Source organism: Phaethon aethereus, assembly GCF_964289735.1.
Source record: "Phaethon aethereus genome assembly, chromosome: 1".
NCBI lineage: Eukaryota > Metazoa > Chordata > Aves > Phaethontiformes > Phaethontidae > Phaethon > Phaethon aethereus.
This window is the reverse complement of record NC_138575.1, coordinates 73,583,415-73,601,803: the sequence shown is the minus strand read 5'-3', so window position 1 is coordinate 73,601,803 and position 18,389 is coordinate 73,583,415. Positions and strand designations below refer to the sequence as shown.

Sequence of the window (18,389 nt, the reverse complement as noted above, 5' to 3'; positions counted from 1 at the left end):
CTGGCCTGTGGTGCCAACAAACAGGAGTATCAAAGATTTGTGGGATGAGTAAGTTGTATTACATCACAAAGAAAATAAAGAAATGCTTTAACAGAACAGTCCATCGGTATTTTAGTGACCTTACTGCACACAGCTAGACAATCATAGGGCTCAGGCTGTGTGTGCACATTCATGGACAAGCACATAGGGACTAGCGGAGGCTTAGGAACAGAAAAGCACTCATACCTATATATGGCTCTGTTATATGGCACCTCAAATAAGTGCAAAAACAAATACAGTAAAATATATGGAAGGACTCATACGGTGAGCAAAATAAAAGCAGACAGATTGGAACATTTCCGACTAAAACAGAATTCATTCCTGAGGTATTCATTTCAATGGAAACATGCTTTTCCTCTTGTTGAATTTAATAAGGAGATCTGCCAGTTATTACAAATGCAGAAAAAACAGCTACCCTGAAAGACTGAGCCAGTCAAGAACATTAAATCCTACAAGTCTCAAAAGGTTTGTCACTTTTAATAAAAGGCTCAGACGCTGTATTAGTAATCAAATCAATTCATAATAACTATTACGCTGTACATCAAAGAATGCAAAACCTCTGGAAATGGGATATGGAACTTGTCAGCTCCCACGTATCAGGTCAAATCTACCCCACGTCAATAGCAGCCAAAATCATTACCTGTCTGATAACTGTTTGGCGGCTTCTGCAAAACAAGTTAGGTAAGTCTACACCACAGAATTACAACACTGTGCCACGGGAGCCAGCTCAGGTACGGGAAGCTGCCTCGCCACGTCAGTGTGGTACAGTGTCCAGGCTAATTAGTGGCTGCTTGGGGCACAGCTATGCTGCTTCCAAGACCACAGCTGTACTCCCGCACAGCACTTCGCCGTCTAGACACACCAGCCCATTCAAAGCCAGCGCTCCCTGCCAGCCCTGCGCAGCTCTGAACAGAAAGGTCTCCAGATCAGTAAAAGCTACCATCGCACTCATGCTGGCTCTAATCGGGAGCCCTGACCTGAGCAGAGGTACCGAGGGTGGAGTGGACAGGAACCCAACCTGTGACACTTCCCAAAAAATGCCCTCTGCCAAACAGGGAAATGGCAAAGTGATGAAAACACAGCCGTACAAACCTGCTCCAACTTCCCTGGTCTTGTTGCAAGCAGGTCTGTGCCGCTATCCATCCAGCTCTTTCGTGATGGGTAGACCTTCTAAGGTCTCCTTAGACCTCCTAACACTTAACAAGAGGCCTGCTAACTTTCATGCTGAAATTTTTAAAGAATGTTACTGTTCTGCTTTACATTATAGAAGACACAAAATAGCTGGTGATACTGTGGGTATACAGGAGTGCCTCAGGCACTTGCAGTTAACCTATGCATTGTGATACCCACATGAAAAAAAAAACCAATTTAGCGGTTGACAGAGCTAAGAAGAAACTTAACATTGTGGTACGTAACTGGGAGCAGAGCCCTGGTCATCCTATGCTCTGGCCAGTCTTATTACATGCTGGATTTCAAAGCAAAGAGCAATTTTCTCTCTCCTCTCTGTTGCTAAAGCAAATGTGGTAACAAATACAGTGCCGACCATTTCAACTAACAAGCCCTAAAAACTGCAGAAGTGCAGAAACATTTGCTCGCTCTACTGAGCTGTGAAGTAAAGCAACAGATGACAACCTTATGCCTCAGTGTCTTGTGGCACTTTTTTCAATAACAAGGATCAAGAAGACACTCAAAGAGATAGCACATATTTATGCCATTAAAAGTCTCATATCTAATGCTCTCTAAAAAACCAAACATAACTCCAAATGACGAGTACAGCAAGAGTCAGACAGTAATGATATCTCATGCTCTAATAATAGAAAGGCATTTCAAAATTAAAGCTTAATTGTAGCCATATTTTAATAATTGCTTTCTACATGGATTTAAAATCATAGCACACCTTTAAATTTTTGTAAGGTATCTATCTCTCATTTTAAACACATACTTTTGGCTCCTAGACTCAGTGAAATTACTCACCTTTGCATTCACAGTTTCAGAATTTACGTAAATTAAAATGCATATATAGCCAATAGTCAATGATAAAACTAAAGCAGCAAATAAGGTGAAGAAAAAGAGAAGTAAGGATCCAATGGAAGCTTGGGAGGGATTAGTGTTTCAGAAGTTTTAATAAGAAGTCCTAGTTATATTTTCATCTCTCAGTATTCCTACATTACTTTTCTCTCTTTGTTTCTTGAAGTTGAACAGCTGTTTCTAAAACTTCACCTTGTGGTTTGGGGGATATTTTTAAATGGCTTGCATCCCTTTTCCCAATTTTTAGCTCCACTACAGAAACAATGTTTCTTACATCAAGTTCTAATTAAAATGAGAACATTCATCTCCGCACTTCTTAACAGAACTGTTATGGCCAACTTCACCCTAAAGCAAATTTCAAAAGGGTAAAACTACAAATCATTTGCATTGATGCAATCAAAAAGAGATGCAAAATAAAGTACACTTATGAATTTGATGAGTTGCATGTGTATGTACGAGCATATTCTTCCCAAATTAGTTTTGATGTGGAGAGCAAAATCCCAATATAACAAATTTTAGAGTTTGGTTATCAAAACATCTATGTGCATAATTATTGCAAGAGACCACAGTAAGTTACAAATTGCCAGTCAATGTAGAAGTGGAAAGCAGCGGGTTCATTTCAAGCACAAGGCTGTCATCATTCTTCTCTCGACCACCCTTCCCTGCCCCGAATATTTCTCTAGCCAAACTTAAGATCCATTTACAAATTGAAAAGAGAAAAAGCAAGCTACAAACTACCATCTAGAATCAGATTCAGTGGTCAAAAATTATGCTGTTATGCTGGGGGTCAGAGTATGGTCACTGCTGAATCAAATGAAGACTGGAAGGAATCTCTAAGTTATCTAATGTCATACTCCTGCCTTGATCATTTATGGTGGTGACATTCCTGACAGACACCCAGTTACCCTTGTCGGACAAGCACTGGTTCCAGTGCCAGTGCAAGTAATCCTATTCTTTGCTAATTTACGCACTAGATGATTATTTCCTCTTTGTGAGATCCTGTTAAACTCATGTTACTCCTCCAGCTTTTTTTTTTTGACTCAGCTCAAATTCTGTCAATCTTTCTTCAGAGGTCATGTTTTCTTTATCTCCAGTCATTTTAAGTACTCTCCTCTGGACTTGTGTTCATATCTTTCCTGGAGCATGGGGCCCAAAATTAGAAATAGCCCAATCTTAAGCCAAAGAATTTTAGAGCAAAGTAGAAAGGTTATGTGATTCGTCTTGCTGACACAATAGTTTAGTTTAGGTATTCATTATGGCACTAACCTTTTTCACAACCACATAACATTATTTTTCCAAGTGCGGGCTGTGATCCACAACAAACCCAGACCTTTTTCTAAATAGCTGCTCCAAGCAAGTTGTTCCCCATCCTCCTTAGGATTGCCTAGCGACAGTAATCTGCATTTATCAAACTGAGCTGCAGTTCATTTCCCAACACTGCAACCATAACTTGCCCAGATAAATTTTGAAATTTAAACCTGTTCTACAAGGTAGTGACAGTCTCTCTTAGCTCCATGGGGTCTTCAAATTTAATGAACATTCCCTGAAATCCATCATTCAGCTTGCTAGTAAAAATACAAAACACCAACATCAGCTGTTACTTTCTTGCTTTTGTTCTTCTAAATGCTTAAATGTAATTTGACTACTTTGCTTCAGTGTTTTTTTGAGAACTAAATATATAAAATTTCCTACTTCATCTGCTTTCCCCTTCTTCAAAAACACATTCTAACAGAATCTACAGGTCTGTCTCACATGTGCTCTCAAATATGACTACTAACAGCTCCAAGATCATAGAATCATATCCTGGTTTGTGTTGGAAGGGGCCTTTAAAGGCCATCTAGTCCAACCTGCCTGCAGTGAGCAGGGACATCTTCAACTAGATCAGGTTGCTCAAAGCCCCATCCAACCCGACTTTGAACACTTCCAGGGATGGGGCATCCACTAGTTCTCCGGGCAGCCTGTTCCAATGCCTACCACCCTCATAGTGAAGAATTTCTTCCTTATATCTAATCTAAATCTTTCAGTTTAAAGCCATTACTCCTTGTTCTATCACTACATGCTCTTATAAAAAGTCCCTCGCCAGCTTTCTTGTAGGTCCCCTTTAAGTACTGGAAGGCTGCTATAAGATGTCCCTGGAGCCCTCTCTTCTCCAGGCTGAACAACCCCAACTCTCTCAGCCTGCTTTCATAGGAGAGGTGCTCCAGCCATCTGATCATCTTCATGGCCCTCCTCTGGACTCAATCCAACAGGTCCCATGTCCTTCCTGTGCTGAGGGCCCCAGACATGAATGCAGTACTCCAGGTGGTGCCTCATCAGAGCAGAGTAGAAGGGCAGCATCATCTCCCTCAACCCGCCAGTCATGCTTCGTTTGATGCAGGCCAGGATACGGTTGGCTACAGTTGACTTGCTGGGCTGGAAGCACACATTGCTGGGTCATGCTGAGCTTCTCATCAACCAACATCCCCAAATCCTTCTATTCAGGAATGCTCTCAATCCATTGTCCACCCAGCCTGTATTTGTGCTTGGGATTGCCCCAACCCATGTACAGAACCTGCACTTGGCCTTGTTGAACTTCACGAGGTCACATGGGCCCACCTCTCGAGCCTGTCAAGGTCCTTCTGGATGGCATCCCTTCCCTCCAGCCTGTCAACCACACCACACAGCTTGGTGCTGTTGGCAAACTTTCTGAGAGTCCACTCAAACTCACTGTCCACATCACCAACAAAGATGTTAAGCAGCACCAGTCCCAATACTGACCCCTGAGGAATGCCACTCATCACTGGTCTGCATTTGGACATCGAGCTATTGACTGCAATTCTTTGAGAGCAACCATCCAGCCAAGTGGTCCATCTATCAAATCCACATCTCTCCAATTTAGAGACAAGGATATCGTGTGGCACAGTGTTAAATGCTTTGCACAAGTTCAGGCAGATGATGTCAGTTGCTCTTCCCTTATCCACCAATGCTAACCCCTGTTGTAGAAGGCCGCCAGATTTGTCAGGCACTATTTGCCCTTAGTGAAGCCATGTTGGCTGTCACCAATCACCTCTATTTTCCATGTGCCTTAGCATAGTTTCCAGGAGTACCTGCTCCAAGATGTTAGCCACCAACTCTTTACATGTCCTAGAATGAAATTCATCAAGTCAAGATTACCACAAAACATCTGAATGTCCTCTAACCTTCCTCATGTAATGCTGCCACCTGTGCTCTCATCACATTAATTGTGTCAGCCTTCTTCCACACAACTCAGCTTTTCCATAAAGGCAGCTGCTAGACAGTAAAGAGTAAATTTCAAAAATATTGATGTCTATCAAATGCTCTCCCATTCTATGAAGAAGTGGATTGGCTCTTTAGTCTTCCTCTGAACACTTGCATATGATGACTCCCTGTTATTTTGGGTGTATCTTGCTTGTTTCCTCTTACTTTTTGGCTTAGCTTTTCTGGGTTTGTCTATAGGTACTTGTAGTACTTATCTGTATTTGTCCTTAGCTCCTTGTTTCCATGTCCCATGTATGTGCATATATACATACATACACACACACACACAAAATACAACATTTTTACTTTGCTATCATTCCTTTTCACTCATGTTGCCTTCCCATCTGGATATACGCAACTCATTTCTTCCTATTGGCTGGAGTCAAATTTGAGAAGTTGCTCCTCTAGTTGTGTTCTCCATCTCCTGAAATAAAAGTCACTTTAGCCACTTGTGTGCCCCTCATGCACCTAGATAAAACAGATCTGGCATTCATCATAATATATTCTACTTTCTTTTCTTCTTTAGCTGTCACAAAGACTCTGGGTAAAGACCCTCCCCCTATACAGAGGATCTCAGATAAGTACATGTTGGTTATACAATGCTGTAGCCCTACTCTCTGCTTGCTCTTCTTGAGCCAAACCACTACTTCAATATTAATCTTTTTTAAAAATTATTAGGTCAGGTGATTGTCTGAGGCAATACTGCTTATACTCATCCATGGTTTCTTTCATGGTGCCCCCTCTCATTATATTAATATGCTCATGTGCAAAGCAGGTCTTCCAGTTTTTCTCCCTCCTCTCTATTTTCTCTTTTTTCTTTAATATTGAAATATGCAAATATGCACTTAATTTTTGCCCGACAGGTCATTTTAAACTGATTCGCTTTCCTTATCTTCATAAGAAAACTGACGCTTTATTAAGATCAGTGTGTGCCACTGACACACTTATCATAACAATTATTTCAAAGTTAGAAACAAATTGATAAGTGCTACAGACAGTGTGCAGCGAAGAAATGAAATCAAGAGGCTACAGAGAAGGAAGATGAGAGAAGAGAAGAATGTGCCATGAGAGAAGTCAGGCACACAGACTAATGCTCATCATAACACTGACGCTCTTGTTCTATTCTCTATAGCAATGGTGAGCACTGCCTATATGGTCAATAGGATTATAAGCCAAATGTATAATTTGTTAACTGCAGCAGTTTATAATGGGCTGATACAAAGCCTTTCAGATTTCACTGTAAGATTCTGCTTTTGGTAAGGCAATTTTAAGTTGGGAAAGATTGAAGCTGCTGAATTATCCATGTTCCCATTGCTCTCAATATATCACTAATGGATGTTCTTCCCACATTATCTATTTTATATTACGTCATAGCTTTCAATAAACAGTAGGTAAAATGGCGTGCAATTACCGCATAGGTATCAGCGCTGTGTCTACGACCTGAAAAACAATTAGCCAGTGATTCCAGACGAGGAAGGCATCATTTGCTGTTAAGTCCACTATATGATGCAATATGCAGCTCTGCTCCTAAGAGATTACATTTCAAATAGATCCCTCCCTGCATCATGAGTCTGTCAACAGAGCCATATCATCAGAATAATTAGCCACAGCTTTTTGATCTTTGAAGAAGATGTACAGGCTAACAGCTTGATTTTAATTCCCCATTGGAACAAGTAACTAATTACAACATGCATTAAAAGTTAGCTGCAATAATTTAATAGGGTAATTTCAGAGATCTGACAGACCTCTAAATTATGTGTAAATAGATTGTTATGAATGCTTGAGAAATTAGATTATAAATTTAAAAGCCTCCTACAGAGCAAGACGAAGGCCAACTATGCACACGACTCCCTTATGCCAACAATTTCAGAGATCCCCATCACTGAGTTCAGTAATGCTAACAGTTCCCTACAGCTTCTGGTTCAAATAAATCATTAGCTATCCAGACACAAATCCAACTTTCCTGAATGGAAAAGGGTCACTAAAAAAAAAAAAAAAAAAAAAGAAAGTATGAAATGAAATGAAATGAAGGTCTTAAAGTCTCAGACAAGAAAATGGTAATTCCGCATCAGCATCTTTTAAAAATATAGACCTTTACAGCCATGGGAGGGATGAGATAAAGAATCTTCAGGTTTTGGCCCCCAAAGCTGATGGCCAGCTAACATAATAAATATCTAACAAGCTGGACTGATTGCTCTTGAAGTTCATTAGTACTATTACTTAAAAGAAATAAAGGTGAGAACAGTGCCTGTTCTTTGGTGACCAATATATGCCCTCTCCCTGGTCTTGCAGTGTTAAAGCCTGTTTCCCAGAACAGAGACCTTGGTGGGGGGAAAGGAGAGCCATATTCTCTTACTTAATATTATTTTAAGAAGTGAAAACGGGAGGGCATTATCTAGAGAATTGCTGAGAGTAAATACATCACTTGCAAATTTACTGGTTCAGCAGAAACTCTCGCATTTCAGTTAACAATCGCAGTACCACACATTGTGATCTTAACAAATTTAACGGAAAGATTAAATCACTCCAGAATTCAACCTGAACATGTAACAAGATTTCGTGTTCTTGAAGTCAGTGTTCACAACACGCAAAAAGTGAGTTTCAGATGAATTTTGAGTTCCTAAGAGCCTCCTTTCACTTATGTGGTTATGTGACAAAAGCATGGCCAAGGCAACATTGCTGTATTTCACCTCTATTCAATGGAAAACTTACTATTTTCTCAACAGAAATGCACATCGTGTCACATTTCCTAAGTTTTATCACAGAAACTTTTTAATTTATTTTCCATCTTCATTTTCACACTTCTCTCTTGCACCTGTTCAGACCTAGTTTCTTCTTCCTCAATATTTCAAAGACAGTTGTGTGCACCGTGGGAAACACATGTAAGAACTCTTGGGTCCAAAAGGCACAACAAGCCACCCTTTTAAAGAGCTGAGGAAAGAGAATTCCCTGAGCTCTGGGAGCTCCCCAGCTGCCCTACTTGTGGCACTGACGATTCTAACTCCAGTAAAAACCCAACAGGATTCCCCAGCTGTCAGCAAAAGGCAAAGGAAATTAATACGGTTAAACAACTTAATCCAAGAATGTAAAAATTAACTGAATGGTACAATAAATTGAGTATTATAAAGAGCACTAACTTAGCTACTTTATCAATGAATAAGACTGCTAACATATTAGGTACTTGTTATGTAGCACTTTGACATTAACAGATATTCACACGTTCAATACTTGTCATTCAGAACATACTTTGAAGTAGCAGACTACTACATTTGCTTTCACAACATGATGAGGTGAGGCTTTTCTCCTGCACTACTGTGAACTTAGACATTTTCTAACATGAACCTTGCTAATGTTTGCCCGAAGTACAATCTGTAAATAGAACATACTTCCATTTGTAGAACAATCCTACCCCCTCAAGCTCCCAACTGTCAGTTTGAAACTTGAATGCTGTATGTTCTAACAGAGCTGGCTAACATATATGCTAAACAACATAACTGCCGATGTGATCAAAGGAAAAAAAGAAAGAAAAGTCACTACCAGTTCCCCACAGGTTTTTTCTATAAAACATTGGCAGTTCAGGAATGAACCACTTAAAACTCCTCCATACTGTAATCCTTTCATGTTCACATGCATGGAGGTAAGAATATTTAAAGTTTCTTTTGTGAAGAGCTACATGGATTTAGTGGATATGGTTTAAAAAGGCAAAACAAACACCTGGCCAAGCAACTTTAGAGAGGCTTTTTTGGTCTATATCACACTTGAAAAATAAGACAGAAAAGTGGTTGAAAAATATTTAACGTCATGGAACATAATTCTCTTGCAAGGTCTGATTAAGTTAACTCATGCCTAAAGCAAACCAAATTGGCATCAAAGGGGACCATACCATCCATTCACTGATGTGCGAGGAATACAGCTGACTTTCAGCCATCCTTTGGAGGCTCTGTCTGTGCGCCTGGTCAGTAGCGCCTCAGACGGAGGGACACTAGAGATGGCTCTTCACAAAGCTGACCCCTGAATAATCCAACAAGAGTTATTTGCCAGGCAGATCCAGAGCTACTTTTTGGGCTCCATATTTGAGCAACAAGCAGCACAGCCCTCCATAAGGTGAAGCCTGAGTTCGTAAACACAATAGATTTGAGCTGAGTCCACCTGGAACTGCTCCTGCACCCAGCATGGGGCACCAGCACCTCTGGAGCCATCAAGGTGTGGGAGCTCAGCCGGTGGGTGCACAGGAGCGGGCTGCAGGCACCATTTCAACCACACCTCCTCCACTGTGTCCACCTGGTCCTCACCACCTTCCTGGGCAACCCAACACACACATCCAGTTCAGGCTTTTACTATCAGTCCCACTTCCCCAGCCTCCCATTCCTCAGTCTACAGCACCCTCATCAAGCTCAGCGATGGAGAACTGGCTGTCCCCTTCAACCAGCGTTGGGTACTGAGATGCTTACTGCATGAACTGCATTGGGCAGTTAAATAAAATAAAAAAAGAAGAAGATGGAACAAAGGCTCTAGAGAAGACATCCCTGCTCTCTCCTGCCCTGTTGCTAGGGGCTGTCACAAGGCACCGATGCAGCACTGTACTCCTGGAAAGTGCTTTAAAAACCTCCAGGTATACTCAACATGGCTTTGGACAGCACTAGTCAGGGAAACTGCAACTTAAAAAGATTCCCGACCAAGTACAAAGCTAAAAAACCTGAGGGGAAAAGGAAGTTGTTGCTGATAAGCTGCCTTTTATCTCCTGCACATGTGAACTCTTGTTTCTGCTGGGTAAAGTTCTTGCATAAGCTTACCCAAGGAGAATACGCTTCAAGTAGGATATATATCTAAATAAGACCTTCTGCATTCAGACTTTTTTTTCCAGATGTTAAATTTAAATAAAGACACTCTGCTATTAGAAGCCAGTCTAGTTGCCGTATCTATCACTGGTCACAAACTTCCTAGAAAGCTACACCTAGACATACTAAGCTCCATTGGACCTACTGGCTACTCTTACATGTTCCAAAACACGGTACTGCTACCTGTAGTTCTCCCTATACTGCTGCAGAAAAGGAAGAACACAGTACTTGATACGTGGCAAATATGCTCATGATACCACAGAAGTCTCAGAAACGCAGTACGTTTTGTCACTGTTAAAAAGTTGTGTTCTTGAAACTAGATATAAGCAATTATTTTCATTCATCAAAATTATAGTTCCTAGAAACTGTTAAACCTATTACGTGCAGCTCAAGGCCGACTATTATGCATACAATTGAAAATACGATTTAGGTGTCCTTCAGCCTCTTGAAAGGATTTTTTAAAAAGTTCCTAGCTTATTTAGAGGAAATGGATTTCCAAAAAATCCACTCCAGAGCACCACTCAGAAGTCATAGTTTTATCAAAAACCATATGATTAGATTGGCTCAGATTACCTTCTTGAAAAAATACCCATATTTAATTAAGCATATAAATCAGACTGATGAAAAAGAAAATTTGTTCCCTGAAGATACAGCCTACACTATCAAGTTTTAGCCAGGAGTTAGACATACACTATTTTATATCACTTCATTCAGCTTTCTCAGTCTGTGATTGTTGCTGAATTACCAAAACATACACACTACATATCACGACTTCCTGGGACACATGCAGATGAAGATTCTTATACGTAAGAATCATCGAGACTGTTGCCGCCTTCACTTTTTACACATCAGAGCAACTTTCTGTGCCATGGTCGTGTGTGTTCTGGTTTTAGGATCAGTCCCAGACTCTCCAGGAAACTCCCTTTCTGCATGGTTTCACGTCATACACAAAACAGCTAGAGGTGGCAGAGGTTATTGCCTTTAGGGTTTATAACTCAAGTTAGGGTTTGTAATTCAAGTAATCCCAGCAGAACATGGGACAGGCAGATGTATCTACCACCACAGCATTCTTAGTAGGGCTGGGAAATCAGTGCTGGCCATGTCAGTCATTTCCTCTCAACAAAAGAGCACAAGGAAAATCATACAGCTCATGAATTTGTCACTAGTTTTTCTTTTCCATGCTGAAAAGCCAGCTTTGTTCTGTTTTGCTGGAATGCAGTTATTCCAGGCTACCTTGCCTCACCTGTATGTGGGCCAATTTACCCACTTTCATCCCGGACTCAGGTAGCAAACCCCAAACAAATTCCATCTAATCAGCTTCCCAAGCTTAAGTTACTTTTTGTGTTCTTTATAATTATTTGATTTAACTTGTAAAAATACCCCGTGGAATGTTTTCAATACTGGTCTCTAGAGACACAGCTTCCCCTTTGCTGCCTCTTTCTATTTGCATGAAGCAAACCTCAACACTCAGACTCTGCTCCTCCTGCATGCTGACCTTGGCATGCTCAAGTGACCCCAGTGAAAGGAGAAAGCTTTCCCTTCAGACATGCGAGAAGCCGCCACATAAAGGATGAAAAAAGGAACTTGCCCTGCCACCAGCAGCGCTAGAGAGATAAGGGCATAGTCAGACAGAATGCGTAATAGTGCAACTGATAAACCTGCTATCTACTATAGTCACCAGATAATACATGAATCTGATCTTTCAGCCTCTCAGAAAAACACACAGGTTCTGCTTGTTGCATATAATACACTCCAGAAATCATTCAGTCTTCTGTTTCTTCACAGATGCTTGAATACTCACCAAACTTTGGACAATGACTTGCTACCATTAGGTTATCAGCAAGTACTCCACCCCTGGCCTTCTCTCAAGATGACTCTAACATCTCTGCAGCCCAGTAATCCTGAACAAGTTATAAGACGAATGGAGATTCTCTTCAAGGCCCAAAACTACCAAATTAATATCCCCACAACAGTACCCCTTGACTGAGATCATCATACAATTCAGCAGACAGAAAAACTCCCTGGAGCAAACCATTGCTAAGCAATATAATCTTATTTTACCAAACTGGAAATTGTCCCATGCAACATGGAATGAAAATACTGTTCACAAGAAAGACTTGGGGTGTAATCTTATGATGGGAAATTGTCTTCACTGAATTAAGATACCGTATCAAGCTTCTGAGGTACTTCAGGAAAACACATTTTATTTCATCATTGTCTGGATGATTGGTATGTGAGGAAATTATTTTTAAATAAGTTTCATTTTGCCTTCTAGAATACCCCTACAAGGAATATTCCTGAAAAAGTAACCAAAATAGGCCCCTGAAACTGATCCTCTGTCCCCTCCAACTGACTCTCTTAACTCCCTCACAAATCCACTCTTCCCACACCCCCAAAAAAGGAATTTACACAGTCGACTCCAAAAATCATAAAGAAAAAAAACATCAATACATAGAAAAATAACCATTAAGCTAGTCTGGTCAGGGCTAAATTGTGACTTAAAGCACAACCCTACCAACGAGGTAAGGCAAAAAGCTTAGTGCAGAGAGACACTGCACAAGTGTCTCAACAGCAAGACTAACAGACATCTCCAGCTCAAGTGCATTTTTCTTTCTTTCTCAAGACTACAGGAAATTGCTTTAATTTACACTGAAGAAGGAGCCCACACACTCTACTCATGAGTTTCAGTAATGGATGTGATGCCCAATCCTCCCCTCCCCACTCCCAACTCCCTGCTGACTTGCTTGAAGGCAAACCAAAGGGGAAGATGCGTTAAGCAATTTGTTCTAGGAATTAGAAGATTTCCTACAGAAAGTTTCCATATTCTCAAGCAAGTCTGTGGTCAGTTCACATCTAAACCCTTGTAGAAAGGGTCACATGTTAATGGGCAAGCAGGACGCAAAAAGCATACCACTGAAATAGGCTAAGACCTACAAGTATCTCACCAATAAAGGTGATGGTATTTTGCTGCATTTCCTGAACTCATTCCGGGTAACTTACAACACTACCTACCTTAAAATACACTCAGGCTTCCCTGTCTTCTGATGCTGCATCTTCAGCCTCTGCTCCAGGCCATGACATGGTTAATATCATGGCTTCTAACTTGTCTCAGAAATAAGTTGGGGGAAAAAACAAATGCAAAAAGCTCAAAAAGCTCCAGTTCCTGCTATCAACAAGCTGAGCCGTAGCAACGAGAAGTAGCAGGAGGTCTGGTGAAAGACTGCTGTGTAGAAAGCTGAAGAACAGAAATAGTATCATGGGAATCCAAGCTCAGGTTGTTTCAAAGGACAGTGAAAGAAAGTAATTCATAGATCGAGGTTTCAAGCATTTGCTCATTTCAAGCCAAGCACGTAACCACTTACTGATGCAAGTCTCTTCATTAACATAAACAAAACATACATCATACACGCACATATGGAATAGCTTGTGTGTTTAAGATAATTTTTGGTTTCTCTCTAAGGGAATTCAATCACAGTTGACACTTCAGAGCTGCTAGTAGGTGACCTTACATAGCATCTGTGTTGCAATGCCTAGATGTGTTGCTAGGGTGAGCTAAGGATAGGAGTTAAGCCTCAGCTCTAAATTTCCTGGCATTTTTCAGCTCATGTCAGCCCTTATTGTTATTTCCACATAGGGAGAGGAAGGTGGGATTAAGAGAAAGAATACTGTTCCTTTGCTTGACTGTTTCTTGGCAGTTGGTGGATTTTGCTTAAAAACCTTATCAGAATAAACCTCTCTCTTGCTTCTGTGGCATGCAGTGGAAGCATTTTCATCTGCAGAAAAAGCTATGCTGTAACTGAACTGTTCCCCACCCCAACATTACAGGCAACCTTCCTGTCAGCACGTGCTTGATCCCTCTAACCTGCACACAGCAAAGGAAGGGAAAACTGAAGTTGAATCTCTTTGAAACAGCCCTTTACCATCATGTTCAAGTACTTACTGGGAAACAAAACAAACTAGCACACTCAGGCTGACGGATGATTCACTCCCAGCTCCACCACTACCTCATTTTACCTTTCCTGGAAACACAACCCACCCAATATTTTTTCTTCTTTCCCTCCCTCCAGAAACCCAGCTAATACTTATTCAATTGCAGATGCCTGTATCCTGCAACAACAAGAAGGGCAAGATGTATTAGGAATAATTTCAAAGTCTACAGAGAATACTTGTTATTCCTGGTAGACAATAAAGAAGGTTAGCAATTCATCACTGTCTGCTATCTGCACTTAAAAAGTGGCAATTATTGATAAATGTGTTCCCACTTCAAGCACACTACTCAGAACTGCAGCTGGTGAGAAGTCTAGACTACTAGAAAACCTGAAAACATTAACTGGTCAAATAGCTTTTGAGGCCAGAGCACAAATACCGACTTCACTAATTGAAAAGGTGACGTCATTGGACTGATTTATGAAAGGCACTGCTGATGTTTAGATTAGGAAAATTTACTTGAGATGGCCAAAGTAAACTTCATGGCCTTTGTTTTGGATACTTCAGTTTATGAAGCTGTCATTTAAAAGAGCCATTAGAAATAAACAGATAAGTGGTGATATAACCTATTGAAGAGGTCAGGGTGGGGGTGGAGCTGGGATTTTGTTTTTAAACCCACATGCAACTGGCACAGCAGTGTTTCCTTCGGGCTCCCACTCCTGTCCCCTCACTAAAATGAAAAGTTTCCAATACGGCTTTCTGCCTAAAATACCATTAGTGATAGCAGCATATGTTGTTTACCTGGGTCCACTTGGTGATCTAACAACTGAAAAGTAGGGAGTATTTTATATTCCCAAGAGAAACAAGCTGAAAACGTTCTCCCCAAGTCACCAATATACCCTAGGCCACAATTCAGGTAGTTTCCACAGACTTCAAGCTGTGGCTGAAATGATTTATAGTCAGACTGGTGCATTAAAACATTTGTGATGCTTGGAATTATTATTGGTTTATGGAATTTAATTACAATTTGTTTTCTTTTCTTAGCAATCTTATATTTTGACTATTTAATGTATTTGACATTTACAACTTTATCCCGGCTGGAGACTAGACAGCAAGCATGTTTTAAGGCACCCTACCCCAAAACCTTGGAGCCTTCCTTGTTTCCTTGTGCAACAACAAAACACATGCCCTCCCATACACTGCAAAACAGACTGCATTGAAACAGGGCCAGGAACAGAAGCAACCAAGTGGCATCCATCCCCACAAGAAAGAGCAGAAACTAATCCAACATCTGAATGCCAGACACTGGTGTGCATATATGAAGACAGTGAATAATACAGTGAATTCAATTTTTTCTGCATTTACATAGGCTGTGTTACTGTCCGGCTAAATGGGGCTGTTACAACCCACTAGTGATGGCAGTGGATCCAAAAAATTTATTGTAAAGGACACACAAGGTACCAGGCTCAGCTGCTCAACTCAAAGCAAGAACAAAAAAACATTTTAAAAAATGCTTGATTGCTCACATAGAATGGGGGCTTCAGACAGTCACCTCTAAAGAGCACCTATAGGGACTTGAAACAATTATACAAAGTTCTGGGTGAGACTGCAGCAGAAGGATAAATATTCAGAAGAATACAGGACTAAACAGAAAAGTAGTAAATACCATAGCTGCTTCGTAATAAGGGAAAGAAAAAAAAGGTGTAAGGTAATAGGGAAAGCAGCTGAAGGAGGACATCTGTTTCAGTCATTTCATAGGACAGCAGAAAGAGAAATTATCTACATGATGGTTTAGGGGCTTGGGAGCCAAGAGCTCTTGCAAATGGTGGGACCCAAGACCCTGTTAGTCATGGCCAAAGTAAAAACAAGATGAACTAGATGCCTGATAAGTATCACATGATTAGATTTAACCTGGAATAATCTATTAATACTGCAATGAAAACAAAAGCAGTACTCTGAAAACGCATGGTTTTAATTATGTTACATACCACTCCACTGGCTTCAGGAAAAGTTTCAGGTCTACCAAACTCCCTCCCTGCCTAAAATAATTACACACATACTGATTTTCAATAGTTCCTAATAGCCAGGCAACTAGAAAATAATAAACATGGCACAGATTTGTATTTTCTACCATAAGCCTCCAGCAGCAGCATGCACAAACTCCCTTTACACTACCGAAGTATCTGTGTCCCCAATCTATAGGCTTACCTATGGAACTCAGCACTGCAGTAGCTTCTGGAGAAAGCGTGCGCTGTATTCACTCATATGTTCCAACCTCACTGTGTATTGCTTACATTCTCATTATGCACTCAATATGCTGTATTCAAAAGTAGGAATCATCCTCATTTACATAGTTTTTAGAAAAAAAGAAACCAGTGAAACAACCCAAGTCATACTGGGATGCTCATGGACACATTAAAATAGTGCATTCTCTTGATAGACATATCAAATTAATTTAAAGCCTCTGCCTTCCAGGTGATGCACTCTTTAAAGTATGAGGTACCCTAAAATAGTGTCACTTGTAGGGCATGCTCATGAATATGCCATTGGTCACAAAAACATCAGATGTTTCTTGAAATTATTAAAGAAGTGTTGCTATTTTGAATTTCCTGACACCTGTCCTTGGTGGGGGTTCTCTTCAGGCAAAAGGGAGAAGCGATATTTGTGTAAGGGAAAGTTTCCAACTTATTATAAATGCAATCAAAAAGCAAGCAGACCTCAAAATTTCCAGTTTTTATAACCCTTAGTAGAATTTAAATCACACAAGTAATTCCTGGGGATTTTAGATAAGTTAAGCATTAACAAAGCAGACTTTTCCAGAGGATCGCTGTTTTCTACCCATTGAACCACAGTAGTGCAGGCACTGTCCTGTAACAAGTAAAAGTAACTCCAGTTGGCTTCAGTGGTTTACACTGAATTTTTTATCAACATATCTATATTAATCAATCAGTAAGCAGCTTGCCACATCCTTGTACAGTACAAGAAATTTCACACATGTTATTCCAAATAGGAATTAAAGTGAGAAAATTTAAACAAAACCAGACAAAACCAACCAAAAAACCCCCACAACTTCCCAAAAGCAAGGTCTAATGGAGTACAAAAAGCCACTCAAAATATTAATACACACCTTCCCCCCAAAAAACCCAGGAACAGCTCTCAGTTGGAAAGAGACAATGCACCCCAAGTGCCTGATGAGGTTATTTCAGTACTAAAATCTGTGTGGCTGTGACAGTAAATGTTACTAGACACAAGATGATTTCTCAGCTACCAAAAAGTAGTGGCAAAGTTATGCCGCTGGCAGCTGTTATGCAGTGACACCTCAAAAGTCTCTCAGGGCCACAATAAACTGAAAGGTTTGTCACTTCCAGCGCTCAGGAGTAAGCAACAGCCCAAACAACAAATCAGGGTGTAGTTAAATTTTGTCCTTTAAAAATACATTTATCAGTCAAAACCCCCATGAAAATGGTCAAGGTAAAGAAGTCTAGCATTTGCTTCACACTTTCATTTAACATGACTCTTTAAAGTAGAGTAAAAAAATCTAAATCTAATCTAACTTAAACTTTAGTTGGATGCAAGTATGATAAAAAGAAAAAAAAACCAAACAAAACCAAAACAACAAAACCAAAAGGAACAAAAAAAAGGCATCACAAAACCACCAAGGAGCGGTAGCATTTCCTGAGCTCAAATGAATAAAGCAGCATCTCAAAGCACCTGAGCAATGCAGCAAGTTGCTTCCATCAGAAAACTATGAGCTTAAACATTTTTTAAAGAAGCGCTGGAGCTAGAAAGCCTCATGTATCATGAAGTGCAATGACAGGTCAAACCTGGCAGGGTACCCCCGAACGAGGAAGACGGGTTACCCTTGCATTTGCCTCACAAGTGCCTGCTGCCTTTGCTGCTGAGGGTAATCCAAGTACTCAGTGAAGTTTGCGTCACGGGGCCATTTAAAACGCTACGTGCCTGTGGCTTCTCTGCTGTCTGATAAGTAGTGCACTCCCAATGTTCCTTCTTCTCCACTGTCTCCAAACTCAGAACACAATGTGTATTTCCCTCCTCTACCTGGACACCTGGATTTAAGAAACTGATAGACCTTTACCATTCCCTGCGGGGCAACTAAAACAGCCTAGCAGGTTAGAAGACAGAGTTTTTGTTGGCTTTTTGGATGAGGAAAGGGAAAATAATTTGGCATCTTCATTCAAAGGAAGCAGTGCAATGGTATGGCTCTATTGGGAATGACGACATCTGTATTATTTACACAGAAAACTAGGTATTTAAAAATAGTACACAAAATAATTGACA

At 40.5% G+C, this 18,389-nt stretch overlaps 1 protein-coding gene across 1 annotated transcript in view; it reads right to left on the bottom strand.

Moving 5' to 3' along the window:
* The window catches only part of PDE3A (phosphodiesterase 3A), a gene marked incomplete at its 5' end in the record, with an annotated part of 263,037 nt that overhangs the window by 132,692 nt on the left and 111,956 nt on the right, over positions 1-18,389 (bottom strand). The window lies entirely within an intron of this gene.